This window comes from Paroedura picta, chromosome 6 (genome assembly GCF_049243985.1).
Source record: "Paroedura picta isolate Pp20150507F chromosome 6, Ppicta_v3.0, whole genome shotgun sequence".
In the NCBI taxonomy this organism is placed as follows: domain Eukaryota; kingdom Metazoa; phylum Chordata; class Lepidosauria; order Squamata; family Gekkonidae; genus Paroedura; species Paroedura picta.
The window spans coordinates 80648142-80675000 of NC_135374.1; the positions used below are offsets into that span (position 1 = coordinate 80648142).

At 41.6% G+C, this 26859-nt stretch overlaps 1 long non-coding RNA gene across 1 annotated transcript; it reads right to left on the reverse strand.

The window, feature by feature from the left end:
- Nucleotides 1–2327: 2327 nt before the first annotated feature.
- Nucleotides 2328–23746, reverse strand: LOC143840714 (uncharacterized). The gene is made up of 2 exons (XR_013232340.1): nt 23580–23746; nt 2328–3288 (listed from the first exon to the last, which is right to left on the reverse strand). It is a non-coding gene; the product is annotated as an uncharacterized LOC143840714 (long non-coding RNA).
- Nucleotides 23747–26859: the final 3113 nt, after the last annotated feature.

Below are 26859 nucleotides of genomic sequence, written 5' to 3' on the forward strand. Positions count from 1 at the left end.
CGGGTGACTGGGGCACAACCAGAAGTGACGCCCGGATCGCCGTGTGCATAATCGGTTACTCTGGGTTTTGCCGCCGTCGCGCCCCGCCCCGTGCATAACCGGTGTGCGTCGCGTCTTCCCCCTCCGCGTTTTCCATGTGACCCGAAATCGCAGTTTCGGCGGCCGTGCATAATGGGCCCAGGTAGTGCAATACATTTCTGTAAAGGGCAGAAGGATTAAGAGGATTTTTAAATTGTGCCTTTGTATGGATTATGTAATTGTTGTTAATACATTTTATAATGTTTTATTTATATTGTATGCTGCCTTGAGTTTCACATCGGACAAAGGTGGGTAAAAGATGTTTTAAACAAACAAATAAAATGGAAACAACTTCATTCCGTCTCAATTCTGAGGTCCTATGGACCCCCAGTTTGGGAAATGGAAGCCAACACTGGCACTTTGGAAGGGGACAACTCCCTGTCTCTCCTGAGGACTGGAAAGACAAGGAGAAACCCACACTCATTGTTACTTTTCCATGTCTACCTGAGGGCCACAAATCATCTTTATTTTATTTCTTATATGGAATAATAGAAGAGTAGGTTGTAATGCAATGCAATGAATACTACAGTGTAATCTAATTTGGAATGAGAGATTGGAATATATGCTTGGGGGAAGCAGTTGGAACATGGTGACATAGTCACGGTTAATTATTCCCCTTTCTACAGTTGGGGATACATCAGTCTATTACTCTCCAATCTTGATATATTTATTTCTTTTTATTATGTTTTCCCCCAGAGTTGACCCCCCCTGACAACTTTATGAATATAACTAGTCCATCTGTTGCTTAGACATTCTGCTTAATGTGAGGATGCAGAAGCAAAGTTTTGAACGCTCTGGATCCTCCAACAATTGAACAGGTCTAACTTTCACTGTGTTTCTTTTTGCAATCACACACCAATTGATGGAAGTATTCACTTCATACAGAGCATAGAAGTATTGCTCAGAAGTGTTGCTTTTCTGGTGCTTTTTCTACCCTTACCGAACATTGATTTATTTTTATTGAACTAGGGAAACCTTGATGGAACTTTGGTGTATACACAAAGTACATGGTATCCACAATGCTGCTTCATACATTTTTAATTTTTACTATTCCACCAAGGCTGCTTGCAAGCATACGCTGCAACTGCTCATAAAATGCGACTTTCCCTTTCTAAGATTAATATTAATGAAAGGTCAATGGCATACATTCTGGAATCTACGATTGTGATACATAGGCAATTTTGTACTGGGGAAAAAAAACATAACATAGTAATTCAGCAGAAAACAGAATACTTAGAGAATTTAAATCTGAATGATCTTTTGGCCTTTTATATTAGCCTAGAAATGATACATACAGATACAATATGATATTAAATAAAATGCCTCTTCAGACTTAAAGAAAACTAAGGTTGATACACATGTTTCCATGGTTTGTTTTTCACCTAAAATATATGGATGTTGGTCACCTCTCCTGGTCTGAAATCCCCATAAATCCTACATTATTGCAACTCTTTGTTCTCAAGTCACTGTTTTTCTTTCCCTAGCTGTTTGGGAATCGCTTTTTCTTATCTCATTGTTCCTGTAGTGATTCCAGCCAACAAGGTATCATATCCATATCACAATGCTATATAACCTACCCAATATAATTTAATTTTCATGCTAATTTCACTAAGGACAAATGGAATACTTGGAGTCCCAATGCCTAGGGGAGGGGAGAGAGCACTAAGGACAATGAATCTCCTCAAGGCAACCTCCCAATAAACACAAACACTCTCAACCTTTGGAGTACGGAACACTCACCCCAAGATCCCCACACATAGAAAATCAGGTACACAGGCTGGTTTTCCTAATGTGGATCCAGCCCTATGCTGATAACACCGCAAGAGCCAGGCATCCTTAACCTGGCTTCTGCCAATGCTTCCCAAGTCCACAAGCCATGCCACACCCCGTGGAGCCAGCTGTTCATGCCTCAAGGGGACAAGGGAATGCTGTCTGTCTAAAACAGAGCCTTCAAATATTGTGAGATGTCCAGGTGTTGAATCCTGTGCCCCCATGACCTCCATGATCTTTCCCAGTCTATTGGTCATCTTCCTCACCCTTCAACACAGTTGGCCCATGCCAACAGTGCTGCCCCAGCCAATCAGACCAGAATTCTTTGCACTGCTCTGCCCTTCCCCTCAAACTCTATATTAACTCTCAATAAATACATCATTAATTGATTTGAAGTGAGGCTAGTATTTTTTTTTTGCAATATCAGCCAAAATGTTGCACATTTGTGGAACAATAAAAGAACATTAATATTAATCTGGTGGATTTTGTAATATTTATTTCCATAATCAACATTGAAATAATACATAATACAATTAATTACTAGATATTGATCAGAATATAATATGGGCGTTTAGTACTCTTATTTCCAAATTCCCTCAGCTGTAAGTAGTAAATATATAAATCAATGTATGCATCTCAGGGATATTTTTCTGTTCCTTCTTAGTTTTCTCTTCCATATCCAGTTTTCAGCTCACCACAAGACGTTTCAGATGTCACATTTCTGATGTTTCATGATGCATCCTAGGAAGTGGCTAAAACTGTCCAGCCCATAAGAGTATCCAAACAATTAGATACAGAATAACAGATGCATCTTGGAAAGTATCTACAACCATCCCTGAACTACCACTTGAATTCAGCATCTTACACAACCCTTGTTTCTTACAGGGGAACAGAGAGTAGCCATTTGTTTCATGCAAAGCAAACAGAAAGCTCTGTAATGAAATATCTATTGCTGAGGCACTGCAAGGATTACAGAAATAAAACATGGCTGAAGTTAATGTGGAAATAAAGCTACTGCTTTTTGAAAAAGTATATGTGACTTTACAGGGGCAGCTACTGCTTTGGGAGTTGGAGTGGCAATGAGCTACAATCAGAATATAGGCTTGTTTTGATCAAGTACTTCATATGCTGTCTGGCTTCTAGCTTAGATTCTTGTCACTGAATCAAAGGAGCATCCAAAATCTCAGAGCTACATGAAATGTGAACACAAGTATCTTCTCATCTAAAGTCAGACTTCTACTGCTTCTGACCCACCAGTCAGCAGTAGTTGCCTTCTCGGTTTTCCATTTGGTTTTGGTTTTGCAGTCCCAGTGAGCAGCAAGCCCAGAAAGACTTCTTCTTCAGTCCACAGTATGTAGCAGGTGAGCTTTGTTTGTCTTCATGGATCACAAGTGATGCAGTCTGCATTAGGCCATCCAATAATTCCTACAGCATGTTAACCTGTGAGAAGGACAGTATTGTAAAATATATATAAAGTCCAATACAGTTTCCTATTGTGTACTTGTGAAGTAGACCCATTTGTGTTTGTAGAGAATCTGGTATGATTAATGGAAATGTGGGGCAGCCACCAAACTTTCATGAATGAGCGGATCTTACTCTCTCCCCAATTGCCTTCCTATGCTCTGAAAATCTATTGATGAGAGCTGGTGAACCATTAGTACAGTTATAAGGCAACATGGCGGTTGCAGAAAGATAGAGAATTAAACAAACTGTACCCTGTCACAAGGGGGGAATGGAAGTCCAAAAGCCAAGCATTCCAGATGATGATTTTAAAAGTGTTTTGGGCTACTGACAAAAAGTGAAGCAAAGAAAATCTATTTCCATGAGCTCGCTTCTATTTGCAGGAGCATGGACCCAATCCAATGAATAGAAAATCACTTGATTCTCTTCCAAATGAAGACCCATTGTATTTGACAATAAGGGGAGGAGGGCTTTTACACTGCTGATGAATCAAATATAGGATTTAAGAAACTAGACTTCCCAATACACCCTGCCTGAGCTTTCTGTAAGCATCAATGCATTCTTGTTATCAACAGCTATTATAGTATATAATATTCCTTTGTGCTTCATGTAGCTGCAACGTGCACGTTTTTCTATCAGGAATCTAAATGAAAGTATCTTGATAATATAACTTGAAGCTGCAAAGACATAGTTTGCCATGGAAAGGTCAGCCTGGGTTATTTCTCTCTGAGCTTCAGGCAAATGTCAAGAAATATACTATTTCAGCTACTTAGTTAATCTCAAGTAACTGAGCCTAAGGAGCAACAAAGCTTTCTTAAAGGTAAGGAATTTGTAATACCACTTGTTTCAGGGTCTAGGGGGGTGGGGAGCAAGACTATTTGGTTTTATGATGTGATAAACCTTTTAAATGCTTGAGCATTCTCCTGCAGGCATTTTTCCTTCCTCACAGATAATAAAACTCTGTGCTTCAACCAGGTTTGACTTCTGCAACATAAACTTTCAATCTAAAGAAACATATTTCTCTAACCCACACTTAACACAGAAAATGCCCCAAATGTTTTCTCCCCCTGTGCCAAGGAAGGGGGGGAAATCATCAAAAGGGAAATGTATCTTACAGTGTGACTGCCTCAGGCTCCGTGCTGGCAGCATCATGGTATCAGGTGCTACCATCCCTGGCTGTTGCAATGGTACTATTTGAGTTGTTGCACCAATTAAGAATCCCACCTGAGCCCTAAAACCTTTACAGCCTCAGTGGATGTTGCTCGGAGTGTTAGACTACAATTTATCAAGTTCTAATGGCCGATGACTCCATTTAGAGAAAATGCATACTGAACAGGAAACCAAACCTTTCCAATTGAGGCCTTGCTGAGTATTCCTACTTAGTAAATATGGGTTTTGAGCAGCCTCAAAATTAGGGCAGAGTCTGCACTTACTTTTTTTATTCCATTGTCAATCCTGTTGAATTCAGATTGCTTTGAACTCGAGTCTTCCTCTTCCCCCCCCCCTCCCCATTGAAACAGGAAAGTCTTCTGCACGTGGTTTGGGAGGCTCAGAAGAGGGGGGGGAGGCAAATGGAGACTCTTTCTCTGTTTTCTTGAAGGGCCGACAGAAGTTGTGAGAAATTAGGTGCTTCTCCTTTGAGGCAGGCTTGTCACATGACCACCTGTAGCCAATCACCGGTCCTCTACCACGGAGGAGAGCCCAGATTCAAAACAATGCAATTTTCTGAATATATTCAGGATTAAAAGCACTCCAAGATAAAGCACAATAAAGATAGGGTGACTCCGGATCAATCCTTCTTGCTGCAGAAAGAAAATTAAAATCATCCCAAAACCAAACAGAAATCGCATTCTGTGTAGAGGGCAGGGACTGAATCGATCTGGGGTTGGAATAAAAGCCCCGTGCAGTTTACACCTAGGAAGCCAAACCACTGAATTTGCCTGGGCATTGAAAGTATTCCATCTATGAAAAAAAGAAAAATAATAGAGAAGGGGAACAATCTCAGGTATAGTGTTGTAAGGGGACATAATGTACTGTGGGTGTGCCAATTGTGTAAAGCACAGTGTGGTCACTGGGATGCCAGAGCCTCAAGTCCAATTGAAAACCCAGTGCATTTTGCAAGAGATACAGACTGGTACAGATTTTACTGTTTTATTATGATAGGGCCATTGGGCCCATTTTATTCTATAAGTCGCCCCGAACCGACTTGTTGGGAGGGGTAGGATATAAATTCAATAACAAAAAAATAAATAAATACAGTCACTTCAAACTCAAGAGATGGCAGCAACATTCTTAAGTACTCATCTCTGGTAACACATTTCTACCTATTAAACCTAAGTTAAAGGGACAGGCCATTTCTTCTGCTGGCCATTTGGCAACATTAACAGGATTACATGTTTGACAACAGCCACAGATTGTCTGGATACTCCAAATATAGATTCTAGCTGCGATCTTTTGGAAATCCTAGGTACTACCCAACATGCTCTCCACTATCAACCTGTGTCTAATATTTCACAAATAGGTAGATCACTTCTTCCATAATGCTTGCTTAGTGGCCAAACGTCTTCACACAAAAGCACAACTTTTGTGGGCCAAACCCTTTTACACAAAAGCACAACTGGGGTCTGCAGCAGGGTTATATAACTGTTTGGACCACTGATCTCTGCAATTCGAGGAGAAGGATAGTGGGGAGTCCTCCCTCAGGCATTGTCCTATTCAGACCCATCCTGACTGAGCACCTGTTCTTTTCAAAAAATGAAAGGAATGCTTCTCAGTGAAAAATATGGTGAGACCCTTGTCAATTCATTCTTCTGCTATAATAGTCATTCTGATGCAATAGTAGGCCTGTAAATGCATGTACAGTCTATGTACAGTATACATTTTACAATTCATTGTATGTGTGTTGAATAATTCTGATGTTGCAATCAATGCATGCGCAGCTGAACAGGTGACTGGAACCACACATTGATTCAAGCATTGGCATCTGCTTTCATTTGTAAAATGAAGGAGTTCATTCTTATATGCTGCTTTTTTTCTGCCAGAAGAAATCTCAAAGTGCCTTACAATTCCCCTCCCTTTCCTCTCCCCACAACAGACACTTGTGAGGTGGGTGAGGCTGAGAGAGCCCTGATATTACTGCTCGGTCAAAACAGCTTTATCAGTTCTGAGGTGAGCCTGGCTCACCAGATTAGAAGTCTGTGCTCCTAACCACTACACCAAACTAGCTCTCAATAGGTGTACATTCTTGCTCACAAACAGATGTAAAGCACATACAGGCTAATCATCAATTGAATGTACTTACTGCCTTTATTACATTGCTTTGGGTAGAGACAGATAATAAGAACACAATAATAAGCACAATAGGAGAAGTCTGACAAACACCAAATGCAGACAATTAGAGCAAGAGATGGTATACTATTCAGAAATTTGGAGACAAATTCCTGTAATCTTCAATATAACTATTTGTTTTGGGATTTTTATCTTTTGAAATGTTCCCTTTAAACAGTTAACCCTATTGGCATCTTTGGCCCCTTATACATTTTATGTGAGATTAAAAGGACATCTTTCTGTAAGAGCAAGTAGCCTCACATTTGAGGGGTCAAAGCGCAAATTTTTATTTTCTATCAAAGTACAGTTGAATGGTTGCTATAATTCGATAGGCAGTGTTGCTCAAGTGGCAACTTAAAAGGTCCTTGTGAGCCCCATTGTTCAATTTACCCTTTTATCAGACTACTAACAATACAAGCATTGCAATTCATCTTACTTCTTTTTGACCATTATCTTTGGCTTCTTTTTTTTAAGTACCTCACACAATGATATGAGCCACAATTGTCTCAGTGGGCTCTAAAAGTCAAAGGCAGTTTGAGAATAAGGAAAGAAGTGGAAAGAGTAGATTCCAATAATAGCAACATCTATCTTGAAATTTCTATGAATCATTCAAGGACTTTTCCTGTCCTGTTTTTCTCTTTTGTACTTATCTGTCCTTCCTAAATGGACTGTATATCTACAGCAGGCATTCTCAACCAGGGTTTCATGAAATCCTGGGGTTTCTTGATAGTTCTGGAAGGGTTTCTTTAATGGGTGGAAGTAAATTTTTAATATATTTTTTAAAACATTTATCGGGTGATGTGATCATAAATGGTCATGTTGACCTGCCCAATGATGGGCCTGTTTATATTGTACATCTGATTTTTCTTTATACATATGTTGGTCAATACTCATGTTACATTCAACACATGTACAGCTGAATGTGTGATTAAAACTGCAACTTTATCTGGGTACTGTTCCCAAGTTAAATTTGTAAAATTATGCACATTGGCTCATTTTTAAAAACAAATATATGCAGGATGTACATGGATTCATTATTGCATATTTTCATGCTGTGTACACGTGATTTTTCTTTCTACAGATAGTAAGTAATTCTTAGGTTAGAGTCAGTATATAAATAGCTAAATGCATGATTTAAACCCTATCTTTGCACAGGTACTAGGTTTTTTTGCGCAGGTTTTGTTGGAAAGTGAACCAACACACTGGCTTTTTAAACATATGTTTTAAAAAGCCTTGGATTGTGTGGAGCACAACAAATTGTGGCAAGTTCTTAAAGAAATGTGAATACCAGAGCATCTTATCTGTCTCTTGAGAAACTTATATGCAGATCAAGAAGCAACAGTGAGAACCGGACATGGAATCTATGTATGCGGAGCACATCATGAGAAAGGTGAGGTTAGATGAGTCACAAATTGGGATCAAGATTGCAGGAAGAAATATCAACAACCTCAGATATGCAGATGATACCACTCTAATGGCCGAAAGCGAAGAGGAACTAAAGAGCCTGTTGATGCGGGTGAAGGAGGAGAGTGCAAAAGTTAGCTTGAAACTCAACATCAAGAAAACAAAACTCATGGCATCCAGCCCTCTCAATTCCTGGCAAATAGATGGGGAAGAAATGGAGGTAGTGACAGATTTTATTTTCTTGGGCTCCAAGATCACTGCAGATGGGGACTGCAGCAAAGAAATTAAAAGACACTTGCTCCTGGGGAGGAAAGCTATGGCAAATTTAGACAGCATTCTAAATAGCAGAGATATCACCCTGCCAAATAAAGTGCATCGTGTCAAGGCTATGGTTTTCCCAGTTGCAGTATATGGCTGTGAAAGTTGGATCATAAGGAAGGCAGAGAGTCAAAGAATTGAGGCTTTTGAATTCTGGTGCTGGAGAAGACTCTTGCGAGTCTCTTGGACTGCAAGGCGAACAAACCAGTCAATCCTAGAGGAGATCAGCCCTGACTGCTCCTTTGAAGGCCAGATTCTGAAGATAAAACTCAAATATTTGGCCACCTTATGAGAAGGAAAGACTCCCTGGAGAAGAGCCAAATGCTGGGAGCAACTGAGGGCAAAAGAAGAAGAGGACGTCAGAGAATTAGATGGCTGGATGGAGTCACTGAAGCAGTCGGTGCAAACTTAAATGGAGTCCGGGGAATGGTAGAGGACAGGAAGGCCGGGAGGATCATTGTCAATGGAGTTGCAATGGGTCGGACATGACTTCGCACCTAACAACCACAACATGTTTATTTTTATTAATTGGACTAGCAAGAAAGCCCATTGCAAGCAGGAATGCAATGGGCGCTAGGACCCAGGGGACACTGAGAGTTGTAGATCTCTCTATGTCTCTTCTCTGTCTGTGGTGCGGCTGAGAGGAAGTGGCTAGCGTCCAGGGAGGGAGGGAAGGCAGGAGCTGTACAGGCAGGGCCAATCAGGATGCACCCTGATTGGCCCTATTCTAACTTGGGCAACCAAACATGTCCCACCCTCCAGGCTGTTTCACAAATATATAGAGGAGGAACCATCAATAAGGATTTGTAGGCCACTCCTCTCTTACAATAGTCTTGGGGCATTGGACAACATGTAAAAGATCCATACGCACGTGGGTTTTAAACAGTAAAATAATATAAATGCTCTGACCATTCCTCTAAATGTGATTGCAAGACTGAGTTTTCAGTCCAGATATTGAGATTCCAGTGGTCATTGTGGGTAGACAAAGCAAGAGACCTAAATTAATGTTGCATTGCCTTCAACTGTATGCCTGGGGGAAGAGTGCTCTTTTGAAGGCCCTTTAGAACTTTGATTGCTCCAATAGGACCTGGATCTCTGTTGGCAGTTCATTCCACCCGGGCCAGAGCCTTCTGCTTAAGGCCAAAAACATTTATTTGGAACACGGAACCATCAACAAGTTGGAATTAGCTAATTGTAGTGCTTTTCAGGGAACATATTCAGATGCACAAGACCTGGACCACGTAAGTCCTTGAAAGTTAGGACAAATACATTGAACCTGATCTGGAATTCAACTGGCAGCCAATGTAGCTGTTAGAAAGCAGGATGAGTACAGTTTCTCCATGGGGTCCTCGAAGGAACCTGAGCAGCCACATTCTACACCAGTTGCATTTTCCTGGTCAAGGCCAACAGTAGACCTGCATAGAGTCAGTTACAGTAGACTAGCCTAGAGATGACCATCACCTGGATCACTGTAGCTAGGTGTTCTCAGGCTAGGAAGGGTGCTAGTAGCTTCACTTGACACAACTGCAAAAACACTTGGTGACCTGCAGCTCGATAATAAGGGAGGTGTCGAGGGTCACTCCCTAGTTCTTGACAGTATGTGCAGCTGTTAGATTCTGTTAAGGCATCATAAATGCGCTTCTTCTTCTGGACCCTTTCTTCTCAGTCATAGGACATCCATCTGCAATGGGTTAAGCTTCAGGAATCTTTGCTGAAGCCATTCTGTCATGGCTCCCAGACACTCAGCCAATTATTTGTATATAGAGGGGGAATGCTGGTGGGGATTCAGCTCCCCCCCCCCCCGCACATCCTGGGCAGGCATGCTTTGGCCTGTAGAGGACTTCTCAGGGTAGAGGAGAGCATTGGCAGGGACTTGCCTCTTCCCTTCCCCACGACCCTCGGCAGGCACATTGAGGCCTGGAAAGGCTACAGGGGGCCTTTTCAGGGCAGGGGAGAGTGCTGGCAAGGACTTGCCTCCTCTCTCTCCCTCCCCCTGGGCAGGCCCGTCGAGACCTCAGAAGGTTGCAGTGGGTTTGGGGGGGGGAGGGAGAGCACTCAGTCGAGTGGCCTGGCAGTGGAGGGGGATGTGGCAAGGAGTGGGACAGCCTACCTGATTGGCTATTCTTTGGACAGATGGCCAATCAGGTATGCAATGTGCCCCAATTCCTCCCACCATCCCTGTCTGGCTTTATTTATGGTACAGATGAAGCCAACCCCCCAACCATGGCCTTGTATAATATAACCTTTGCCTAGATCAAGATTTGTAGCAGTATAAAAGAGCAAGTCTTCAGTAGTTCCTTAAGCACTAACAAAATTTGTGGCAGCATGTAAGTTTTCATGAGTCACATCTCACAATTCATAGATATCTCAAGAAGTGAGCAGTGGCTCATGAAAGCTGATATCCTGCCATAATTTTTTTTTTGTTAGTCTTTAAGGTTCTACTGAACCCAAACTCTGCCTAGAAAGCCAAGAACCAGAAAACTACCATATATAGTCGCATATAAGCTGAGTTTTTCAGCCCTTTTTTAAAGCTGAAAAAGTCCCCCTCTGTTTATATGCGGTTATTTAAAAAAACAGCTTCCAGATGAGACTGGAGGGTGGGGGTGGGAGATAAGTATACTTGCCTGAAGAAGCAAAGGCAGAAACAACATGGAACAGCCTGGGAGGGAAAGAGCAATCTCTGCCTCCCCTCCCTACCTGCCTTAACGAGGCTTAGCACGAGGCTTGCATGTGTTGCAGGAAGCTCTGAAGCCTCTGTCTTAGCGGGAGAGCAGAAGGAGGAAAGACCCCTAGAGGAAGGAAGAAAGGCAAGAGAGATCAGAGGGAAAGAGGAGGGAGGAGGAGAGTGGGAAGAAAAGGGAAAACATCCTGCCCAAAACAGGGGGGAGTGGAGGAAAGGAGAAAAAGCCACTGTCCAAACACCACCCCTGGCTTATATGTGAATCAATAAGTTTTTCCAGCATTTTGTGGTGTAATTAGGTGCCTCAGCTTATATACAGGTCGGTTTATATGCGAGTATATATGGTATGTAAATTCTGCTGCATAATTCCAAACCTCAGGCCCAATCTGCACTTTTGTCCAAATAATTATGCTCATAGCTATGAAATTGATAATTCTGCTTGGACAAAAATATCATGATTCATGATAATATACACAAATTCACTTAGTCTTCTTAAAAGTGAGAGAACGCCCCCGAAATTATCCCATGACTTTTTTGTTTTGAGTAGCAATGTGTTCTCAAGAGCTGTAAGTGCTTTGTAGACCTTATGATGTTAGCAGGTTTCTGATGGTAAAAATGGCTAACAAAGACCAGTTTCAAACTACCTTTGTATTTCCCTTTTAGTAACTGGTTGCTAAAGGATTTTTATAGCAGTTCAGACAGACCCGTTTTAGTGAGCAGCAGAGTTTATTTAGTTGTTTATTTAGTTGTTCATACAAACACACTTGCATCAAGTTAGCAAAGCATTGTTGAATTACTTTTGAGGGAAACTTTCTTCCATTTTCTACCTTTTTGTTCTGCTCCTGAATCACTGTGGTGTGCTGTGTAAAGTGTCCAAAGGGCCTCCTACAGTACTACTTTCCCCCACCTTTTTTTGCCATGCAATCTTCTGCAGACATTTTTTTAATGCTCCAAGTTCAAGGCTATCTCCAGTATAGCACTTCAGTATCTGAGATGAGATGCTTTGACTCCATTTGGAGTCTCAGTGGTTCTGCTATAGCACTGAAGTGCTGTATTGGTTTAACGTTATAGCACTCAATTTTGAACATTAAAAGAAACTCAAAGGAAAATTGCATGGTGAAAAATGTTAGGGGGGGGGGGAGCGGCACTTCAGAAATGGTGAATTACATGAAGGAAATTTCCTGCGTGAAACCTTTGTCCCTCTGCTGCTTTACTTGAAATTGGGCCGACAACAAATAACATCCAATTTAGAATGGTAATGAGAAAATCTTCAAAGTCTTACTGTTCTTGTCTTCTCGAGTTTGAAAAGATAGTCACCTAACGACAGTTTGAAACCCACTTCTCCAATGTTTTAACCACCATGTTCTCAGTGCTTGCTTACTATTGCTTGTTGTTAACTATTAGTGGTGCCACTGGTGTTAGCTGTCATGGCAGATTCAGATCATTTTTCCTCATTATTGGATAGTAGAGAAAACAAATGTTGTTCCTTTCATTTCTAATTCCATTAACAGAAAGGAGATGTCTTGTCATCCACCTGTAATGAATCTTTGCTCTCAGTTCTGCTCTGTTGAATGGAAGATGTTGTTAGTTGCTTTCTGTAGTCTATTTTGACTAAGTTCTACCTAGGCTTCTCACATGCCCATTATCTGCCAAATCATGGGCAGAAGATTATCAATCCCAGCATGATGTTTTCACTACCTACTACTTAAGATCAAAGCACTTTATGCTGTCTTTCCTCCCCCCCCTCACTCTCGTTCTCTTGTTGGTGTAAACATAATAATAATGACATCTACACTGTGGTGAATATTTATGATTTCACCATGAAGATCTTGCTAGAGTCAATTTGAAGATGTATCCTTCCCCCTCTTGTTATCAGTAATACATCCATGCAGAGTACCCTTTTCATGCTGTTCCAAAGATGTTGTGTTGTGTTTCCATGAAATAAAAAGAGAGGGAATTTACAATTAATTGGTGATGTTGCTATCTGTGAATTGCAATTTGAGGGGCCATGGTTTATGAATTTATGAATGAAGTTTCATTGTTCTATCAATGCAAAGTTTTGCCTCCTTACAGTTTGTTTCAGTTGAAGAATAGATGTATAAAAGACATAGCATTACCAAGGCAACAAAATTCTAGACATGATAGAGGCTACACTTTTGTTATGTTTCATTTTAAAGAGACCTAACTACCAGCTGCGATGGATGACCTCCTAACAGCTGTGTGAAAGATTTAACAAGAGCACTCACAAAAGGAAAAATTAATATAATGCGGGTCTATTACCGTTTTAAGCATGTTTACATGATAGTAAATTTCACTGCTTCCAACAGGGCTCACATGCAAATAAACTTGCTTGTTACTGAAGCTTGTGAAATAATTCCAATAGGAAACAAATCTATCTTAAGGAAACATAAATCAGTCTTAAGAAGTTATTGATTGGATGGATAGACAGACAGAACTAATTCAGTCAATAGGGAATCACATCAGATACCAATATTAATCAGAAAAAGGCTTCTAGGCAAAAAGCAGATGAATCAAACAAGCTCCTATGAACATACCGATAGAAATACAGAATATTTAATGCAACTAGTTCATCTGCATCTTGCTATCCATTTTATGACTTTCCTAGTACAATATTCTCTAAAAGACCATAGTGTTGAGAATATTTTTTAAAAAAATCAACAAATGCAGCACTATTTTATAAAGGAAATCATGTATGTGGCTGATACTGTGAGCTTTCTGTTTGTGCCCTTATCTTTAACCGCTCCTAGCGGAGAGGATTAAATAATTCGGTAAGGGCCCTGAGGGCCCTCTGATTGTCAGTCCAGCGGCAATTGGTCCCTTACCGACGGAATGACAAATTGGGAGGCGCCTCCCAATCCGCCCCCTTCCACTTTGCCCAAATGCGCCCAGCCGCCACCATTACCTGCTTCATCTTCCAGGTGGCCGGTCGCTGCCGCCCAGGAAGGGCCAGCCGCCGTGGTCCTGCTGCTGCCTTCAGCAGCGCCCGCCTCCAAATCACCTTGCCCCAACCTACACGGCCGGGAGTGGCCCACACCGACACCCGCCGTGCCAGCAGACAGCGCCACCAGCAGCTGCAGGGCCAGCCCCGCTCACACACGCCCCACCTATCCTCGGAGCCTCGCCAACATGGAGCTTCATGGCCTCGGGATCTACGCCCGCCGAAAAACACCCACCCCCTTGGCTGCGTCATCGCATCCTCCTCCACCGCCAAGGTAGGCCACGCCACGGGACGGGGGGGGACAGGACGAGCTGCTGCAGAGTCACATGCCATCCCTTGCCCACCCTCACCTCCCGTCCCTGTCCCTGCACAACCAGCCAGACTCCCTGGCCCCACTAGCGCCCGCTGCATTCAGACTGCAGCGGGCTTATTTACTAGTATGCATATATATTAGGCATGGGGACAAACTAGGAAAATGTATTTTGGTTCAGTTCGTGGTTCATGGCTGAAAAATTAGCCAAAACACAAATTGTATGGGGAGTCTTGTTCACAAATGCGATGTGTGGCCTGCTGACCCACTTTGAAAGAAACTGCTGTCCCTTTAAACACGATTTGCTGAAAGTCTGATAAAGTAAGTTGCTTGCTGCCAATCAGCTTTTTCAGCCTGTCTTGTACGCGCCCTTTAAAGTTCTAAATTCAATTGGCCCACGCCTCAAATGAACACAAAATACCACAACATGTTTACTCGAATAACTGGTCTACATCGTGCATATTAATTATTATAATATCTAAATGGATAGACTGCACCAGATAGTCTGTATTGGCTCCAGACTAAGCCAGTGATTTCCCCTTGCCTTGTTTATCCTTACCTGCATACAATATGCTGAGGGTTGTCAATCAGGCCATCCTATCTGTGCCAGACTAGATCTGTCTTGTGTACCCCCCTCCTCCAATGCTATCATAAACCAGGCAAAAAAAAGCTCCCCCCATGGCAAAACCAATAAATGGTGACCAGCTAATCCCATGACATCACAGGGATTGTGGACTGGTGGTCAAAGGAACCTTTTATAAAATTTAAAACTATAGTATTCCACAATATGAATGCAAAACGTACAATATTTTTACACTGTGTTCATGAATGAATATTACTTATTTTTGTGATTACTTATTTTTGTGATACCAGTATTATGGCTCAGTTCCTCTTTGCCAAGTTCTCTTAAACCACTTATTTCATTATATTAGCTTGTGATGCAGATTTACAGCAAAGAAATCCACGAATGTATATAAACATAAGCAAAAACATAAACACACAAATACAGTGGGGACCCATTAGGGTGAATCATTCAGCATAGAACTAAAGAGCCATCCCCACACTGAGCAAACTATATTTCATTCAGACCAATCAGTAATTGCTATAGGAAATTGTTGTAGGAAAAAAGAAAATTGGATTACTAACCAAAATCTGCCCATGGCTTTAATGCATATTACGATTTTTGTTTAGTAGAAAGAGATATGACTGCTAGCATCGTACAAGACAATTGGATATATTCACAAGCCCGAAAGTCAGTTCCTGAGAAGGTGTGCCTGCACACAAAAGCTCATACCTTGAATAAAACTTTGTTGGTCTTAAGGGTACCACTGAACTCTATATTAGTTCCAGGATTAGTTCAAATTAAACCTCTAATAAGTAACTTTAAATAGCTCGGGGTAAATAGATGATCAATTATGATCAAACTTTAAATAGTTCGGGGTAAATATATGATCAATTATCATCAACATTACAAGTTTTACTATACAAACAGAAATATGTTATATAAACTAATATTTAGAAACACTATACATCAATATGGCCATTTGAAAATGGTGTCTCCACATTTAGAAAGGCCTTGCAGTTTACAAATACAGTGCTTGGTCTCTGTCCTTCAAAGTTGAGGACAAGCAGTAGCAATTAGGGAGGATCAACCATAAAGTTCTTACCTGTCAGGAAATTCTAGTGAAGGAGAGCATATCTACAGTGGAAAGCATCTGGGTGAAAATAAGTGAGGGGAAAACAAACAGTGTGGTGGTTGGTGTCTGCTACCGACCGCCTGACCAACGAGAGGATGTGGATGCTGCACTTTGTGAGCAGCTTGAGAAAATATCCAAGCGGCAGGACCTTGTCATCATGGGTGACTTCAATTTCCCAGATGTGTGCTGGGAAACAAACTCTACGAAGCGTCCTCAGTCATGCAACTTTCTGACCTGCCTGGCTGACAATTTCATTTATCAAATGGTAGTTGAACCCACAAGAGGTTCAGCCATACTGGACTTAATACTGACCAACAGGCAAGAGTTGGTGGATGAGGTGAAGGAGGTGGGGACCCTAGGGGGAAGTGACCATGTCCTCATAGAATTCCTTTTGAGATGGGGAGCCAAGGAAGCTTGTAGCCAGACGCGGATGTTGGATTTTCATAGGGCAAACTTTAATAAACTCAGAGATATGATGAGTGTCATACCATGGACGAGAATGCTGGAAGGGAAAGGAGCAATGTGAAGGGTGGGCGCTACTCAAACAAGAGCTATTGCATGCTCAATCAATGACTATCCCAGAAAGACGAAAACACTGCAGGAGCTCTAAGAAGCCTATTTGGATGAACAGAGAACTTCAAGAGGAACTAAGAAAGAAAAGGAAAATGTTCAGGAAATGGAGGGAAGGACAGAGCTCTAAAGAAGAGTACCTACAGGTTACTAGGCACTGTAGATCAATCATCAGAAAGGCCAAAGCTGAGAGTGAGCTAAGATTGGCCAGAGAAGCCCATTGTAACAAGAAAAGATTTTTCAGCTATGTGAGGAGCAAACGTTTAGTAAAGGAGGCAATAGGCCCACTGTTGGGTACGGATGGACAAACTCTAACGGAAGATGCAGAGAAAGCAAAAAGGCTTAGTGCCTATTTTACATCTGTTTTTTCCCACAGGTCAAAGAGTTTATGCGCATCTAGAGATGGCAGTAGCCAAAGGATAGTGTCTTGGTGGCAGGTTAACATGGATAGAGAGGTTGTCGAGAGGCATTTAGCTGCACTGGATGAGTTCAAATCCCCTGGGCCGGATGAAATGCACCTGAGAGTGTTCAAAGAACTTTCCAGAGAACGTGCACATCCCTTGTCCATCATCTTTGGGACCTCTCTGGAGATGTCCTGGAGGACTGGAAGAGAGCAAACGTTATTTCGATCTTCAAAGAAGGGAGGAAGGATGACCCGGGAAACTACAGACCAGTAAGTCTGACCTCTGTTATCAGTTAACAGCAATTACTTTTGACACTGTTGTGTACTTCCTGGTTCTCAGGCAAGTATCAAAGGTAAAAAATTGATCAAGATGGCCTGATGGCCTGACTAGTTTTGTCATGGAGGCCTAGTTTGTGAGCAGTTCTATTTGAATTATGCAAAGACATCTTAACAAAAAAGGGGCTTACTTTGTGTTTCAAAAGGTTTTTTCTTCTCTTTTTCTTTCAGTGTAAGACTATGCAAATTAAAGATATTGGACTTGTCATTACTGTTAATACACAATAAATGTGAACTGCATAAATGCATTTCTTAAGTGACATACTTGGCTCTCAGTGTAAACATCATCAAGAAAAATAAAAATATGTGCTCATGAAAGTGTTGTCTGTATTAGGAAACAATCTGTGGCCCATAGAAGATAATTGATGTATCAGGAAATGTACTTCCATAGATGGCAATCCTCTGGGTTCCTAAGAAGGAAAACTAGACAATAGCAGTTAATTGGCTATTAGTACCCCATTATCACCTTCTTCTCAATCATGTAAAAACTTAAAAGCATAACAAATCTAATCAAATCTTAAAAAGGAACCACCTGCTGTTGCAATTCTTTTAAAAATAATTAGCAAGAAGCAAAAGAAAGCCAAGAATTGTAAAAGAGCAAAACAGACATCAGAGCACATACCAATAACAACCATATTTAATCTTGACATTTTCCAGGTCAACAAACATTTCTGGTGAATGATTTTTCAGCCTTCACTGGGGAGAAAACCCTTCTGAAATATTATGATTTGAGTTGAACCATTAAACCACTGGATTTCCTTCCCACCTATGACAATATTTGCAAGGCTGATCACTTGTGTATGGGAGCAAAAATATAGATTCAGCATTTAGTTAAGAAAAGCACATTGAAAATATACTAAAATGAAGGGTAGATTATTCTAATCGAATATATAGGCTAAGATTGGTGGATATCTGAATTTACTAATCATAAATATGAATAACTGTTTCTAGAATGTCAGTTGCTATTTATAGATCAGCAAAAAGAAAGCCCATGTCCTTTGGCTTAGCCATTCACTGAACAAATGTGCTTGCATAGCTCCTCAAAAGAATAGTTGTAGATATCATCCTCTTAGTGAAAAAGCATGACATATATGGAAAATGGATCCTGACAATGTTATTAGGAAGGCTACTGTTTTTGGAGGCGCATGCTTGCATTGCAAAGACAGGTAGTTCAAAATATTTGGGTGTTCACAATCTGATTGTCAGCATGATCCAAAGAAGGCCAATGGTCATACAGCATCTTGAGAAATCAACACAGCAATTGACCAGCCAAGGTCAATTATTAGTATAAGGAAAAGACTACAGAAAATTTAAATTTGTATCAGAATAAACTATTCCTGTCTAACCTTAACAGTATTTACGTGCTTATACACATTATAGTTGAAAATAATTTCATAACAAAAGATTATTGTCATAAAATTAATCTAGAAATGGTTGAAAGTGATTTTGTCCAGCCTCTAGAAAAGATTAATAGTCTAGCTGTACCTTAAAGGCTAACAAAATTTGTGACACACAATTATTATTATTATTATTATTATTATTATTATTATTATTAATTAGATTTATTTCCCGCCACTCTCCATAGGCTCGTGGCGGGTCACAACAATCCTATCCCCATTAAAATACCCATTAAAAACTTTTAAAACAATCCCAACATGGCGGAAGCTCTCATTATTCCCACCCCTGCTATTAGAACGGCAGGGAGGGTGGGGAGGAGATCTAACTTACTAGGTCCGGGGGGGGGGGGGAATGTTGGCACTCACTCGCTGACCCCGGCCTCAACCAAAAACCTGGCGGAAGAGCTCCGTCTTGCAGGCCCTGCGGAAAGCTGGTAAATCCAATTTGTATTTTCAAGTCAAAACTAGGCATGATACATATTCCTAGGTAGAATTTGTCTACTTAATAAAATATGGAGTCCTGCAAGTATTCACAGTTGTTTTAATCATATTTTAAGTACCCTTGTTTCCCTTGCCTTCTGATTCAGACGTATGGGTGAATGTGTTAGGAACTCTGAATGATATCACTGATGGAATATTGTTGCAAGTCAATAGTTAAAATACAGACAATTAGATTTCACACAGGGCACATAAGGACAATTGTAGGTATGGGCAATTTTAATACAGATATTTTTGTAAGTAGTACTGGGGAAAAAACAAGAAAGAAAATATTAAGCAGTTAACCCTGATTATCCAACATAAGGCCATAATGAAGGAACATTCTGAACATCATCTTATATAAGATGAATGAATTTTAATGGAACTGATTTACTAAATGATTATGAAGAATACCATCAGCCCTTAGGGATGTTAACTACTTTTGGTTTTGCTTCTCTAATCCTAATTTTTGATCTGAGGACTCCACTATGTGAACAGGAATTGTCTTTTTGCTTTGTATAATATTTTTATCATACATGCTATATATTGATTCAGAACTGAATGTCATTTTGGGTTGTTTCCTGCCTGTTAGAAATGCCTGAGGAAGCACATTAACATCAAGGACCTTACTATTAGAGTACCAGATGTTTCTCCTCTACTGGGAGTACTCAAGAAATACAATCTTAGTACCAAAAATTGAGGTTTGTTGCCTGCGGGGGGTTCACACAATCTGTAGTTTGACTGAATGCACGTATTAAACTTGCTTTACTTTTAATTGTAGGCACTTCACAGGTCTAAAAGAATCTGCTATACCAAAATATTTCTTCCTAGTGCTTTCTAATGTGAAAGACGCCTTTCAGAATTTGAATGGACTATTCATAGAATCATAGAGTTGGAAGGTGCCATACAGGCCATCTAGTCCAACCCCCTGCTCAACGCAGGATCAGCCCAAAGCATCCTAAAACATCCAAGAAAAGTGTGTATCCAACCTTTGCTTGAAGACTGCCAGTGAGGGGGAGCTCACCACCTCCTTAGGCAGCCTATTCCACTGTTGAACTACTCTGACTGTGAAATTTTTTTTCCTGATATCTAGCCTATATCGTTGTACTTGTAGTTTAAACCCATTACTGCACGTCCTTTCCTCTGCAGCCAATGGGAACAGCATCCTGCCCTCCTCCTAGTGACAACCTTTCAAATACTTAAAGAGGGCTATCATGTCCCCTCTCAACCTCCTTTTCTCCAGGCTGAACATTTCCAAGTCCCTCAACCTATCTTCATAGGGCTTGGTCAGTTATTGGTCAGTTATTTCAGTTATTGAAATAACTGAAGTAATACCTCTGAATTTGCATTGCTGTAACCATAACTTTAAATCTTTTTTCCCCTTACAATACAATTATTTATTTCAGAGAGTCTATGAAATAGAAACAGAAGAGGGGACATTTTTGCAAGCCCAGCAATACCAGTGCAATGTACTCAGCACAACCAGTGCCACTGTGGCCATGAAAAATCAAAAGGACTAGATTAAAGTCAGAGAATCTCTGTAGTAGCAACTGAAGGCGGTATAGGCGGCAATCTTGCAAGACCAGCACAACCCAGTGGCAATGCCAGCATGAATGATATCAAGCCCTGAATCATACTCCAAGCAAGGAGAGTGCAAGTCCAACAGAATCAGTGCACTCTACTGGTTCCCAGCATAATTGGCATTGAAAGTTTTAAAAGACTGAACTCAAAGCAAAGAGTCACAAATCCAAGTAAGGGAGGTGGGATTTCACAAACTCTGTGCAAGAAAGGAACCACAGCAAAGAAGGAGGACAACTGACATGGCTAGTCTGATACTGACAGCAATGTTTCCAGGCCTGGAATATTCCACTCTCCCCGTGGCTTTGAAATTTGGTAAACATATTGTTTGAGTGAAGAGAGTCTGGAAATGTATCCATTCATGAATTGGCACAAACTTCCATGAATAGCTTGAAAGTTCATGCAAAGTTCTGGTTGAACTGCCATGAGCTTCATCTCACAAACCACAAACTGACCAAAATTCAGTTCATGCACATCCCTATCCTTGACTCTTACCTATTCCTATAGATGGTAATAAGAGATTGACAATATAATGCTTGAGTTGAAAGCAACTAGAAATCATCCATTAGCATGGTTCTGTATCCCCTGGTGATTTCAGCACCATGTATTCACAGTTACTTGAGATCAAAGCTAAAGTCTTTTTTCTTGTGCATAAAATAGAGATTCACCCTCTTTAACAAGCTCTGGGGATTTATTATATTCCTTAGCCCCAGTAGACTCTCCATCTCTTCCTTTATATATACCTTGTGCTTTTGGCCTTCTGAAGCTCTATAGCTGGACCCCTGGCTACTCATCACTTTTCTCTAGCCTGGATCATTTACAGTTCTAGGGCACTGAATGGCTCTAGACTACAGAAGGGATTCATATTCATTTGCTTCTCCTTCTTTTTGCTCCTGATGACTAGCAAAGAGTTCCTTATAGCTTCCGTGCCTGCACAAAGTGAAAGCCTAAAAATTAAGGCATTTCACCATACCTGTCACCTCTATATGCACGATCTGTATATATCTGGGGGGTGGGGCAGGGGGGGGGTGGATGATTTAAGGATCTGACTTTCTTGAGCCGGTGAAGTTGCATAAATTCTAGTGTAAATCCAGAGCTTCTGAACAAGAAAGGTATTCTTAAACATAAGTTTTAAAATTTGGCAACTAGACACTGATCCCGGATATTATGAAATTCTTCCAGGAAAGAGAATCCACCCATCTTATGAAGCTGAAGGGTCTGTATCAAGAGCTGATTACAGTGTTTCAGTGCTTTTGATTCTGGAGTGGTATATGTGGGGGGTACCACATAGCTACCAGAGATGACTAGCAAGTACTGGCGGTGCATGCTTCATGTTCAACAAGAAATAACCTATTTTCCTCTAGTACTTCCAACATTCCTAAATGTCTGTTACCATACTAAAATATGAATGCTGGAAACTGCCATTTAAACTTGAATCAAAATAGAAGCCAAGCATTCTCCAACTATGGACCTTATCTGCACAGACACTGCCAAGCCGAGATGCCTCTTGGTTTTAAATCAGGACTTCTTGCTCCCCTCCCCCCTGTTTTAGCTTGTCAATCAATGTCACATGGCAGAAACTCCCAATCACCTTCCAGTGCAATGTTTGAGTCCCCCCCCCCCCAATTAGCACCCAACCCCTTCCAAGGCTGAAATATATATATATTTAAAAAAATAAAAGGCTGAAACTGCTTTGCAATGCAATTCCAATGTAATGAAATTATACCAGTCCACTTCCTCTGCCTCTCTCCCTGTTGGGCTAGATAGCTGGCAAGACTCTTCTGATGTTCTTATGACTGCTCGCGCTCCAGGCAGTTGGAGATCATATCAGACACTAATCAGCCATAGCCTTGCTTGCCTTTTAGACCCTAGCCAAGACAAACTAATCCCCCCATATCTGCCATGAGTCCAAACCTGCATTTTCCCCTGGATCTTCAAAAACAGGATTTTGCCATGAGAGAGGAAGGGTTCACCCTCCCCCATTTTGTTCACTTCTACCTCCCTGCTTGTTACAGTCCTGCAACTGGTTATTATGGCTTTTGCTCAGTATGCTTAACCCCTTCTGGCCCAGCAGAAGCTGGGGGGGGGGGGAGTAAGCCCTGGCAGAAGCGTGTGGGAGGGGGCTTTAGTGTGAGCAAGGAATAAGTTATTGCTTGCTTAACCCCTTCTGGCCTAGCAGAACCAAGCAGGCAGGAGCACATGCCTCAGGCTTACTCATGAGTAAATACATTCCCCTGCACAACTCTGCAGCTCCCATGCAAGCTGCAGGGCTGTAAGGGGTTAAGCAAGCAGTAACTAAGCCTCTCCCACACCCACACCATGCTGGCTTCTTTTGCAGGCAACTTCTTCTGACTAATGCTTACTCACAAGTAAATAGAGCTGCCAGAAGCTGTTTTTAACATGTTTAGAAGGTGCTGTTTTATTGCAATGCAATAACAATTTCTAAAAAACAAAACAAAACACACTATGCCAGGGGTAGTCAACCTGTGGTCCTCCAGATGTTCATGGACTACAATTCCCATGAGCCCCTGCCAGCAAATGCTGCCAGGGGCTCATGGGAATTGTAGTCCATGGACATCTGGAGGACCACAGGTTGACTACCTCTGCCCTATCTGGGCACACCGAGTGGCAGCTGGACAGGAGGTGCCTGGGCTGCAGAGCCTAGCTGGAGTCCACACCAGAGCAAGGTCAATGTCCAGTCTGGGTCATTAGGTATTGAAGCAAGCAGAGTTAGAGACGAGGCAAAGAGTAGTTGAGGGAAAGCCAAGGTCAGAGTCCAGATAAACAAATATTCAACAAAGCCAGTCCAATTACCAGGTGCATAGTCAAAAGCCATTTCCCAGAATTCAGGGAAGCCGATAGGAGTCAGGATTTCACAGAGCCAAATGGGAGGGTTTCTGCATAGATTGCACCCATGCCAACACACTTGCAGCCCTGCGTAAAAGCAGCTTGGTTAATGAGCTGAGTGATTGCAGCTGGGCCATCACTCACTCTCCTCCAAAGCTGCATCAGCTGTGTCTGGTCTATGCTGGCATCAAGCCAACAGCCTTGCACTCCTTCTCCATTCCATAGCTACTGCTCAGCCCTTCTGCCTCAAGCAACCAAGCAAGTCCTCCTCCAACCAAGCAGTGTCATCTGCTTCTGGCTGTGCTGAATCTGGGCACACAACCAGTTCCCTTTTTTCACTTCCTGCTTTCTCTGCAGTGTGTGTGAAGGAATCTTTAGCCAACACTGGCTGCCCAGATGATGGATGAGGAACAGCTGGCTTGGGTTGCTGTGGCAATGCCTCAGAGGGCCAAGGAGGCATCACTGGGGGCATGACACACCCTGTTTTTGTGGCTTTGCAGCACTGTAGAACTACAAAGCATTAAAAAAATCTTTAAGAATACCCAGGTGTGGATGCGGAGAAGCCAGGCAAGGATGTGTTAGTAGCAGTTTAGTGAGCAAGGTAGCAAGAAGAAACCAATGGAAGTGATGCTGGGGGGGGTGGTTTGGGAGGGCAGGGAAAGGGATAGCCAGAGTTTTCTCTTCCTGATGGTCCTGCTGTGACTTTGTTGCCCCTGCAGCAAAAAAGGACTGCAGATTTAATTGCATTCCCTTGTCGCAGGGCAACTGACAGCCAGAATTGCGACAGCTCTTGGACAGCACTGATGTCATCTGGAAGTGGGATTTAAACCTGCTAACAATGAGAGGCTGGGCAGGGGAGAATTCCTTGTGCATAATAGTCATGGAGATAGACTTGGATGGCAACAGTGATTACAGCCACACATAGGTAGCTGTCTTAATTTAGTCCCAAACATAAAGTGAAAAAAGATTCAATGTGCCAAACTAAACCATGCCCTACCCTTGAAGACAGCTTGAAGGAAAAATTATATCCTTGTTATTAAACATAGTTAGAATTTTCTCCTGAAAGGTCTTTCCTGTGTGATGAGGACCCACGTTCCGGTTACAATGTGTACAAGTGCTGCTTGCGCTGACATCCTGACTGACCTAGTTAAGGCCACATTAGGCTCATCACTTGCCTGAGTCACATGGAGAAAATGGGACAGATTGTGTCCCAACTGTTAAACCAAACATCAGCATTCATTTCTTCCCAGTGATCCAATCTTGAACTCAAAAGGTTTTGAGTTGAGATGAAACACATTTGTATTGTAAACCTGCGAAAATTTGTAAAAGGTTATATCACCTTTTTGTATGTGTTAGTACATTTCTCTGGATTAATGTATGCAGTGTAATTGTGCAAAAACAGGATAGTGACTCATTTTGAATGATGAAGAATAAATGTAAGTGAAGAAATGTAAATGTGGACACTTTTAACTTTTTAAAAGAATTACTTTCTATCCAAGCATACTTTTTAATTTCTTTCCAAAATTAGCTCAGGAATAAGAATTTAGCCAAACGTATCCCTTCCACTCCCCACACCAGACACTCTGTGGGGCAGATGGGGATAAGAGAGCTCTAAGAAAATTGACTGGTCCAAGGACACCCAACAGGCCTCATGTGTCTCAGTGGTTTACAGTTGCTTTTCATTCCTTTCCCTGCAACATAAACCCTGACCATTACTGTACTGGAGGCTCTGCACTGGGCTTCAGGCTGGAGTCAGATTAGTTGCCCCACGTCTTTCTGCTCCTGCACAGGGAGCATTCGACCCAGTGGTACTTGCTAGGACATTTACTCAAATTAATAATTCGGGTAATGACCCATCTGACTGGAAAATGAGTATTGTGGTTTCTATCCATAACAGAAGGTATAAAGCAGACCAAAAAAACTATCAGCCTATAAATTTTCTTAATTCAGCCGCTAAACTCTTTAGCGGTAGTTCTCAACCTTCCTAATGCCTGATGCTTTTATACAGTTCCTCATGTTGTGGTGACCCCCAACCATGAAATTATGCAAGTGTTCTTTCACCAAAATTAAACCGAAACTGACCAATGGCGTGTAGATCCATTCTTCATGATTGTATATAAATTGTTTTTTTCTGGAGTTTCTCACTTCAGTTCTGCCTCTTGTCCCACCATGCCGCTCTCGCTCATTTCTGCTGCTCCAGAACAATCCCTCAAGGCAGTTGTATGGATGGCACCCCCCGGCCAAGCTACTTGCCCTGCCATGACCCCTGTGAAAGGGTCATTCAACCCCAAAAGGGGTCCTGACCCCCAGGTTGAGAGCCACTGCTCTATAGTAAGCACCTTTTGCTTAAATTAGAAGTTTGGGAATATTCTGATTGTGTTACTCATCTCAAACAGTCTGGCTTTAGAAAGGTCAAAGTACCACTGAACACTGCCAAACCCAATTTTAACTTGCTATTTTGGGTATTAATGGTCCTACTAAAACTCTGATTGTGGCTTTTGTGGATCTGGCAACAGCATTTGATACTTTTGATAGAAATCACCTTTGGGCAAAGTTATCTAAACCTAATATTGACAAATACTTACTATTCCTGTTATGGGAAGTACATACCAACATTTATGCCAAATTTAGGGTTGCTATTTCTGGATCTTTAATGGAATCAATTTGAATACTTAAATAGGGTTGTATATCGCTCCCCATGCTTTTTAACCTTTACCTTAATGATATTGTTTTGAATTTATTGCTCCTTCCTTTGGACAGCAAAAAATATTGTATTATATGCAGATGATATGGTTTTAATCTCGCATACCCATGAAGATTTAACAAAATTGCTTTGCCAGCTAGGAGATTACTGTAAAGAGGAGGCTCTAAATATAAATTACAATAAGACCAAAGTTATGGTCTTTCAGAGTAGGCCAAGGAGATAGATGATGTTCTCACTGAACAGTGCAGTTGTTCAAATATTTGGTAGTGACCTTTACTGAGATACTGAGTTAGAACAACCACCTGATATTAGTCAAGGCCTCTAATCTTAAAAAAAAAAATCAGTGATAGCCCAACTCTCACAAGGTATGTGGAACAAATACCTGCTCAGGGGCTCCTTGGTTCCCCTCCACCTCTCTTGGACACACATACACAAACACAAACTCCTTCCCCCTCATCTCCCACTGCCCTTGGCTCTCTTACCACTTGCTTGCCTGACCTTCTCCCTGGTACCTCCTCCCCCCTCTCAGACACACTCTCTCTC